The sequence below is a fragment of the Amyelois transitella genome, chromosome 8 (assembly GCF_032362555.1).
Source record: "Amyelois transitella isolate CPQ chromosome 8, ilAmyTran1.1, whole genome shotgun sequence".
In the NCBI taxonomy this organism is placed as follows: Eukaryota; Metazoa; Arthropoda; class Insecta; order Lepidoptera; family Pyralidae; genus Amyelois; species Amyelois transitella.
This window is the reverse complement of record NC_083511.1, coordinates 575,660-586,892: the sequence shown is the minus strand read 5'-3', so window position 1 is coordinate 586,892 and position 11,233 is coordinate 575,660.

Genomic DNA, 11,233 nt, shown 5'->3' with positions numbered 1-11,233 from the left:
ATTTTGGAAGGCTTTAGGCTATTATATATATATATATATATATATATGTAAATAAAATAGGTTAGTTCTTCATATTAGTCAGTTATTCATTCATTTTTGTATTGATGCCGTGTGGTTCCCGGCACCAATACAAAAAAGAATAGGACCACTCCATCTCTTTCCCATGGATGTTGTAAAAGGCGACTAAGGGGTAGGCTTATAAACTTGGGATTCTTCTTTTAGGCGATGGGCTAGCAACCTGTCACTAATTGAATTTCAATTCTATCATTAAGCCAAATAGCTGAACGTGGCCATTTAGTCTTCAAGACTGTTGGCTCTGTCTACCCCGCAAGGGATATAGACGTGATTATATGTATGTATGTTCATTCAATCAGTGCCTTCTTTCAAAGTATCTTATGATTATAATTATAACTGACTAGAGGCCGCCCGCGACTTCGTCCGCATGGAAACCCTATCAATCCCGCGGGAACTCTGGGATAAAAAGTAGCCTATGTGTTATTCTGGGTCTTCAGCTACCTACATACCAAATTTCATGGTAATCGGTTCAGTAGTTTTTGCGTGAAAGAGTAACAAACATCCATACATCCATACAAACTTTCGCCTTTATAATAGTAGTAGGATGTCTATTTCATATAAGTCGATGTTGCAATCACAACATTCATGTCACAGGGGACTACCTACGTCCATCCTACGTCATACGTTTATGGAATTACGTGTCGGGATTGTCTGTCCGTTAGTGTCGGTGGTCGTCTCTCTGGAGAGTCCAGGGTTCGCCAATGATGCTGGATTGAGGGAGTCAGGTTTTTAAAGCTGTTATTTTCAGGTAACATACATACATACATACATATGGTCACGTCTATATCACTTGCGAGGTAGACAGAGCCTTGAAGAGACTGAAAGGCCACGTTCAGCTATTTATAGGTAAAATGTCATAATTAGCGAAGTGAAATCTTGTCAAAATTTAACTTCGCTAATTATGCTATTTGCTAACATTGCATTAAAATTGTAACAAAACGCTTCTTTTCACGTCGTAAAAGGCGACTAAGGAAAGATTTTACTATTCATTCGATTTATTTAAAAAAGATTAGAATAAAATCACTCCTAATGACACTAGACTGAGTAAGTCAGGTTTTTAATGCTATTATTTTTCAGGTAATTTTTCAAGACGAAACGACTCCCGTCTGGTCTTTGCTACCTTTGAAGAACTAACCTATATTGGATAAAGGTAACAGTCTTCCTTATTTACGGACGATGACAACACATATGTTCCCATCTCATTCTATCTTTAAGGCTTACCGCCGTGTAATAGAAAGAGAAACAATACGACATGCATGCATAGCATAACGCATTATACGTAGTTCGTAAAATGATCCCCAATAGTCAGAAATTGTATCGTTTAATGATGTCTTTAGTCAGGTTGCTAGCCTATCGTTTAAAAGAAGAAACCCAACTTTATTAGCCTATCCCTTAGTCTCCTATTACGACATCCATGGGAAAGAGACAGTGTTCATATTGTAATTATAGTAAGCAAACAAACTGCATTCATTTATACATACACACAAATAGTCACGTCTGTATCCCTCACGGGGTAGACAGAGTCTCGAAGAGACTGAAAGGCCACGTTTAGCTGTACGGCTTCATGATGGAATTAATTAATACAAGCTGTGCTCGCAACTTCGTCCGCGTGAAATAGTTATACATACATACATACATAAACTCACGCCTCTTTCCCGGAGGGGTAGGCAGAGAAGAGACTACCTCTTTCCACTTGCCACGATCCCTGCATACTTCCTTTGCTTCATCCACATTCATAACTCTCCTCATGCAAGCTCGGCGGTTTCGGGCACTTTTGACCTGACCCTTCACCAATAAAATAGTTATTTTGGGCATTATTGAATCATCAAGGATGATGAATAATTTTCCCCGTTTTTTTTTTTCACATTTTACATTATTTCATTGCTTCTTACAGTTGCAGCGTGATTTTATATAGCCTAAAGCTTTCCTCGATAAATGGTCTAATCAACGCAAAAATAGTTTTTCAATTCGAACCAGTAGTCCTGAGATTAACGCGTTCAAACAAACAAACGCTTTATAATATTAGTATAAATAAAAACATAACAACCATTTTATACGTAGTCGGGCGTAGTTAAAGTAAATCAATCACGATGCACTGAACTCCAAAAACAGCCGAGCAATCTCTGAGAGCGTTTTCGTGTTTTCAAATTACACGGCGGACCGGAACGAAACCGCCTCGTGTCCGTGTAATAAGGCTTTTATTTTACCTCATTGTTTGTATTTTTGAAACAAAACTGAGACAATCAGTTTTGTTTCAAAAATTAAATTGGTCTACACAATAAATCTACTTAGCGGGTAGACAGACAAATAAATACACACATACATACTTATAATCACGTCTATACCCCTTGCGGGGTAGACAGAGCCAACAACCTTGAAAAGACTGATAGGCCACGCCCAGCTGTTTGGCTTAATGATAGAATTGAGATTCAAATAGTGACAGGTTGCTAGCCCATCGCCTAAAAGATGAATCCCAATTTTATAAGCCAATCCCTTAGTCGCCTTTTGCGAAATCCATGGGAACCAGATAGAGTGGTCCTATTATTTTTCTATTCTTTCCTTTTATGTGCCGGGAACCACACGGCCCTAAATCTAAAATACAGTCTGTACATAAGCCCTAAATCTAAACCTAAGTCTTAGAAACTCCCCAAGTACATCGAGTCTGTAAGTCTGTCTGTGCTGCCGGCAATATGGACTGCCAAACACAAATAATCCTCTGTCGAACCCCCTGTATTTACACGAGGGTCCCGAGGGAGCAAACTGGAGTCTACTTCACAAAGACAAGGATTCCTAGATTGTTTTGATGACCTGAACTGCTTAAGTTTCTTTGCCTATTGTGAAAACAAGATACTCGACAAATTACACATATTGAGTTAGCCTCGATGTAAGTTCGAGACTTGTGTTACGAGATACTAACTCAACGATACTATATTTTATAATAAATACTTATATAGATAAACATCCAAGACCCAGGCCAATCAGAAATAGTTCTTTTCTCATCATTCCCTGGCCGGGATTCGAACCCGTTGTTGTATTTTTGTATAGAATAGCAAAGGTTTTTTATAAAAAAAGTGCCGTATGATGTTCTCGACACCTATAGAAAAAAGAACAGAACCAGTACTTCTCTTTTCCATGTAGTAAGACGACTAAGGGACAGGCTTGTAAACTTGGGATTCTTTATTTAGGCGATGAGCTAGCAACCTGATACTATTTGAATCTCAATTCTATCACTAAGCCAAACAGCTTAACGTGGCCTATCGGTCTTTTCACTACTATTGGCTCTGTCTGCCCCGCAAGGGATATAGGCGTAATTGTATGTATGTATATATAAAAAGACATGTTTGTTAACGCACATCAGAAACCACGGAACATATTTCAGCTATAACCCTGATACAGATAACGGATAACATTATTATGTTATTCCCATGGGAGAATATAGCATTTCCATAAGAATGCTGTTATTCCCGTGCCTATTATAATACATACATACATATGGTCACGTCTTCATATAACCCTTGTAGGGAAGACAGAGCCAACAATATTGAAAAGAGTGAGGCCACGCTCAGCTATGATAGAATTGAGATTCAAATAGTGATAGGTTGCTAGCCCATCGCCTAAAAAAGAGTCCCAAATTTGTAAGCTTATCCCTTAGTCGCCTTTTACGACATCCATGGGAAAGAGATGGAGTGGTCCTATTCTTTTTTGTACTGGTGCCGGAAAAATTTTAAAAAAGGTAACAATGGAGTTCACAGCGCGCAACTAGAAAGGTATTTTTTTATTTTCCCGCAAAAGACCGTCGAATCTATCTTAAATACGTACAGAATCAAATTTCAGGTATTCCGATCCAATACACCGGGGGAATTGAAAATTCCCCGTATTTCATTGCAACTTAGAAATTCAATTTGTAAGTTGCGACGAGTCATTAGTCAAAAGTTTCCCGCGTTGAAGTCCGTACTACGAAATAGCAACGACTTTCGTACGTAGCTGCGTTTAAATCAAAATATTGATTGAAAAAAGAAAATAATTTTTTTTTCGTTCCTAGAACTACTCGTACACGCGCTCAGAAAGTTTAATTTTGGATAATGTTTGTGTACTCACTTCTAACAATATGCATAAAAAAAAGATAAATGGCAACTCATTATGCTCAATTTCAGGTCAGTTCACACCGAGATGAGAGGCAACATTTTATTAATAACTAGCTTTTGCCCGCGGCTTCGCCCGCGCAATGTATTTTAGATTATAAGGATACGCCATAAAATTTCACCCATTTTTTAATCCCGTATCGTGCGGGACTGTTTTAAGTTTATATTTAGTTTAAATTCATATGGCTTCTCCCGTCTAGTCCCGTCTCTTCTCGTTCAGTTCTGTCCCGTTCCAACCTGTTGTGTCCCGTCCTGCCCCGTCCAGTCCTATCCTGTCTCATCCCATCCTATTTAGTGTCATCCTGCTTTCCGCAACTGATACGTATTTTTTACTAACCAATATTTAAGACTTCTCGCACTTCGACACCTATCAAAAAACGAAGTTTCATACAAACTTCCAACCCTTATTTTTCGCCCTTGAGATGCAGTTTTTAAAATCCAATGTTTTAATGATTATTTCATACATTCTAAAATTTCATGTGCCCAACGTTAAAATTGACGAAATTTCATACAAATTTACATCCATACGTCATTACATAGCTGTCATTTTACGTCAATTACATAGCTGTCATTTGCGTTTTGTTATTCCAAGTCTGATTCTTTTTTGTCATACCACGTTTTATAGTGACTGACGTTTCATGTCAAGTCCCACGGGAACGCTGTCGAACGGGATAAAAAATATCCTATGTCCGTCTCCTGGCTCTAAGCTACCTCCCTACTATTTTTCAGCCAAATCAGTTCTGCCGTTCTTGAGTTATAAGTGGTGTAACTAATACGACTTTCTTTTATATATATAGATAAGGTGGCTCAAAATTAAATTTTATCGTAAAATACTAAGTGTACTGCGTGTATTTCCTAGAAAAAGTTTGCTTGTTTTTCTTGTCCTGAAAATCATTTTTTGGGTCGCTGAAATAAAATTCACGTCGCGTCTCTCCTAGAACACCCTTAGAAAAACTATTATGATTTTGAAATCTCTACTTGTTTAAAAGTTGGTTAAAATATATTAAAAATACATTTTATTTACTTTTCAATAGCTATCACCTAATCTGTTTATTGAAAATGTGTGCAAAAGCTGACATATCTCGTGGTAAGGGTCCAGAGTAACTTTCAAGACGATCACGATGTTTCCCCATTTGTCGTTCATTCACTGGGAATGATCAGAATGAATGATGGATCAATAAATTGAATCTGTCGATATTCAGTTATCTTCTCAAATCACGAATTATGTTCATAATTTTAAAGATATTTTGGGGAATGAAGTTTACTCGGACCTCAATGAATTTTCAACGATAATTATTACAATTTACGTATACCAAGATAACTATACTAATATTATAAAGCTGAAGAATTTGTTTGTTTGTTTGAACGCGCTAATCTCAGGAACTACGGGTTCGAATTGAAATTTTTTTTTTGTGTTGAATAGACCATTTATCGAGGAAGCTTAAGGCTATATAACATCATGCTGCAACTATAAGGAGCAAAGAAATAATGGAAAATGTGAAAAAAACGGGGAAAATTCATCCTTGAAGGTTGAACCCTTCAATGATGCCCAAAATAATTATTCCACGCGGATGAAGTCGCGGGCACAGCAAGTTATTTCATATAAAGTAGAAAATTTAACAGCGTCACCTTAGAGTTATTAAGATGAATTCAATCAGAATTGAAAGCAAGCGGTATCTCAAATCGAGATCCACATAGAGGGACCCAATAGCTTAACGTAAGTGGTCATAAAATCCTGAAACCCTGCCACCCTCGCTAGCACATAGACGTGAGAATCATGTCAAGTTAACGAGTTGAGTTGAACTAAACTAACTTCAGCAAATTCCGCTTAAAAATTGGATTGAAAATTCAAGCCAATTTTTGGATACACTTTAATTTAAACTCCGACTGACAGCGTAAAACGAAACTGTTGAAAAAAAAGGGAAATTTTTAAGAGGATTTATACGATAAAGAGATTACAGACTTATAGGACTAGGAACGAATCAATGAGGGCCATTCTTCTTGGTGGATTTCGGGTAGAATTTATAAAAGTATTTCGTTTTACGCTTTTAAATGTATTTCATGCGTTAAAATGAAGTCGTGTTCCGAAAATGTACATTATTTTTCAAAAGCTTTAAACAAACTGTTGCAAACGTACGTCTTTATACAGAATAGAGACGAACATTTGTCTTATTCTTATAGTGCCGCTTCTCAACAAAGATTGGCGTGTCTATATTTGCTTTTTAGACTGCTGCATGAAAGAGCGACTCATACCAATCATCCTGGTATGCAAGTGAAACCAATCTCTTAAATTATTTACATACATACATACACATAATCATGTCTATATCCCTTGCGGCGTAGACAGAGCCAACAGTCTTGAAAAGACAGATAGGCCACGTTCAGCTATTGGTGATTAAGATAGAATTAGTTCCAACGATCCAGTCTATCTCTGTGCCAAAATAAATTTAAGTAATTTTTTGACATTTCATTGCAATTACAATATAAACACTTGTATTATGTTTCAGAGATAGCGACACGTTCCAATCGCAACGCCTGAAGCAAAAAATCAGTTTTCACACACTGTTTTCCTTACCAACCAGACCATTATAAAAGCGTAGTCCCAACTTATGGTAATTGTTCATACACAACGTTCCTCACAATATTTGCGTAACCTCCTAACTAAAGTCCCGCGGGTTCACAAAATTCGATGAATGATCGATCGAACGTTACCTTTGAAACTCGATCGAGAGTGAATAATTATATTTGCCGTCGAAAAATCGTGTTAGCGTCGTTTCGCACGTATGATGGGATATTGTCAAACACGTTTCATTTTTCTTGCGTACATGGGTTATTTGATGCCAACGATTAATATAAAAGGCTTTGTTATAAATGGCTCATATTATACTCAAGATATGTCAGAGTTTTTTTTTTTAACTTCTCAATAAGTTTTACTAATCAAAAAGGTACAAATTACCTCAAAAGAAATCACTTCGTGAGTAGAAAGGTTGACAAGAAAGAAAGCCGTTTATCAGAAGTGCACTATGTAGTACTAATTCAAAGTGCTTATTTCCTTAGTTATCTTTTTTCACGTCGTTACTTTTATCACCACGAAATGACTCTTATTCTGAGGTACTCAAGAGTTTAAAATCTTTTATGTCAAAGAGGCTATGCTTCTATGCTGGTTTGAGGTGGATTTAATTATATATGTACCAGCTGATTTTCTTCCTACGCAAATCATAAAATTCAACCAATTCAAATGATTATTAAAACCAAATTAAAACTTATACTTAATTCCTCTTTTTAGTGATAGGCTGGCAAGTTGTCACAATCTCTGAATCTCTGAATTCCATCGTAAAGTGGCATTCGCGTCTTGTGATTATTGATTCTGTGTACTCCCTGAAGGATAAAGACGTGATTTGTTTGTATATCCTTAAATGTCAAGAACCACAAGACACGATTCAGCGAAATTTATGTTTATTTTGAAACTCTTAGCTGTAGCCCGCGTAGAACGTTACACTTTTAAACCCTATTAATTTTAATTTAATATATTATTCCAATTTCTAGATAAATTACTTACTGCAAATTTTCATAAGAAACCGTTCACTAGTTTCTGCGTGCAAGAGTAACTGACACACACATCCCCAGAAATATTCGCATTTTTAATATTAAGAAATAATAAATTTTACAGTACATATTAAATTTGCAATGCTACGGAACCTTTTGTGTTTAATTTAGTCTCGCACGTTTTGTTATTATTCACCTCGCTTTTGGTCCTTTGATAAAGGATTCAATTTATTTCTGGACTACAGCATAGGATTAATTTATTAGTTGGTTTAAAGTTGCCACTGTCCCTCCGGGAAGTAAACAAACGCCTGGATTGGGATGACAAACAGACAAACAACCCTGATTAACCCTCATGGTTACTGAAGTACAAGAATATAGGCTGTACTGGATGGGCCAAGAGAAAGTTTAAAAAAAGGAAAGGAATTTTTTATCTGTGCAGGATAGTGTTGATGATAATCTGCGTAAAAAAAACAATTATCTCATCGTACTCTTTTGAGCGGATAAATAAATCTTGTTCCAAATTCAAATCCATGATGTTAGTAACAAATATTTAGTATAAAAATAGAAAAAATACATCACACTTTTTTCAATCCTTCCCCCTGTTTTTATACTAATTTATATAAGGTATCGCCATCACACGGAGGTTTAATTTAGTCGTGATCATGTCACATCTATTCTTTGATATTCTATGTAATTTCATCTCTATTTTGGTAGTCTGTCCTTTCTGTTCAGCCCGCACTTTGTTGAAACGCGTGGGTTTTATTGTTCTCGTCGTCAGGGAAGCTATTATTGTTAATAACAGGTATTTTGATTTATATATTTTGTAAATGGGAACGTTGGAAATGGAAGAGAGCTTTGACGAAGGTATTTCTATCATATCGGGGATATCCTGGGAGAGGATCCTGTGAAGACAAAAAATTGAACGAATGTAATTCAGCTAAAGAAGTATGCAGGGATCGTAGTTAGTGGTAAGATGTAATTCTTGTCCTGCCCCGTGGAAACTGGGCTTAGAAAGAAGCGCGCTTAATATTAAGCTTTGTGCTTCAAACTTGTTAAAAAATTGACGTTCTAAACAAAAGAAGTGAACATTTGTATCTATCAAAAGATGTATAAATCAAACCTCTACCCGTATAGATCCCGATATATATACAGTACAACATATTTGCAGAAAATAATAAACATGACATTAAAAATAGCAAGATGAGTGCCGGCGGATATCATCTGTGGTCGCGGAAATTGGCAGAGTTTCCCTCAGGAGCGGATCCTGGAAGAGGGGAGGGGGGGAGTCAACAAACAAGATCTGGCGATGAAATGATTGGAACAAGAATTGTTTGCCGTGCGGTTATAACGGAAAGTAATTAGGAACAAAATGCATGTAAGTTTGTTTTGTTACAGGAAATTAAGGTTTACACTGTACATAAATAAAATCTAATCTACGTTATCACGTGTTTATCCATCACGGGGTAGACGGAGCCAACAGTCTCTTAAATACTGGAAGGCCGCGTTCAGCTTAATAGCACAATGATGACGCTAATTTACGCTATGGTGCAATTAATTCAACCCCACTGTCAAGAAATACATAGTTATTTGTAAAATGTGTGTAGACGAGGAACAGCTTTGTTTCAAATTTGATGAAAACTGTTATATTAATGTGGTTATTAGCTGATAATCTAGAGATAAAATAAAATACGGAGCAATGAACAATGACCAAGCAATTATATTGTAAAGTAACACAGAGTAAAAAGGATAACAAACAGTAGCGACATCTATGATAGGTTTTCATAATGTCGCGTTCGCAACATTGTCTGCGTTCATAATTTCAACAAAATTACGTTAATCGAATGGAAATGATATTAATAAAATTAATTAGAAATAATTTGAATGACTCAAATTAGCTTTTTTTTACATCAAATATTTATAATGAATATGAATGGTTTATAGGTACGTAGGTACTAATTTTCTGCGAAGAAATTTTTTTGGGTTATATTTTTATTAGTCGATGTATATTTGGGTTCAGAAGCGAGGCTCCCGTAGAGTTATTAATGAGTATTATTTCAGGAAACGATAAAGTGAATATATGAATTTTAATAGGTTCATAATAATTCTTAATATTTGAAAGAGGACACTGACTGACTGATTGAGTGACGTTCAACGCACAGTCTAAAACATTAAGATTTAAAATTGGCATGTAAGTTCTCTCTTTCCCGCATCCAATCGTTATCCTCCTTTTTTTAAGCTGGTTAAATTAATAACATCTTCTTCTAAGTGTAACGAACATTTTTCTGAAAACCGCATGAATTTCGGTTCAGCAAAACGCGAGATAATCGCGGACAAACATACGTACAGATCAAATTGAGAACAACCATTTTGTAAGGCGGTCGAAATTAAATAAATCATTAGGTTCTTTTAACATTTAAGTTCTCGGCATAAAAAAGTTATTAGACAAAAATCTATTTAAAAACCAGCCAGTTATCAAAAACAACCATTCGTCATGACTTGAAATGGAGTTTTTCAGTTTCGCAAAACCTAATTGTTAGAATTTCGTATTCTCTTCCTTTCACATTATTTTCAAAGGGAAAAATTAATTACGTAGCTTTCCAGAATCAAAGTTTCCTTCGTTAATCTCAATATTAAAAATAAAAGCAAAGTTCCTAATCCAGCATTTCTGCTTACGTGAAAAAGTTACGTGACGCATAGACTTTTTGTACCTAGACTAGACCTTACAAAGATTGAAAAAAGATGCAAAAAAAAATACCTACCATCATCAATCTTACCCGTATTGTATTTTACTCTTTTTCGGAGTTAAATTAATCATATACTTTCTAACTAAGTCAGAACATATTTTTTTTATCGACTTCAAAATTTTGTAGTGTTTAATAAATTACAGATTAAAACATTAATCACTAAGACATATGTTGGTTCGTATACTTACACTTTTAAACTCATTGTCATGATTAGTTAGATAACTTTTTAAATAACTATGTGTTTTAATATTATAATAATTCATAGACATTCATCTGATTATTATCATTTGAAAATTAATTCACTCATTCGTTTTTTACATCTTCCAATTTACCAAAAGGATTAATTATTTAATTGTTTGTAATGGATTAAAGCAATTGTTAGTGCTGTGTGGTCCACGGCACCAATAAAGATAATAATAGGACCACTCCTTCTCTTTTCTATGGATGTCGTAAAAGGCGACAAAGAGATAGGCTTACATTTGAATCTCAATTCTATCATCAAGCCAAAAAGCTGAACGTGGCCTATCAAGTCTGTTGGCTCTGTCTACCCCGCAAGGGATATAGACGTGACTATATGTATGTTTGTAAAAATGGAATGGAATGTCTAGTATGAAACCTTATTACAAGTCTATGTCGGGGTATAATTACCAAGTTTCGGTTTCGGAGCGACTGCCACAAAGGCAAAATTATTTTAGCGTTTATTTCGCAATTTCGTCGTGTGAGATT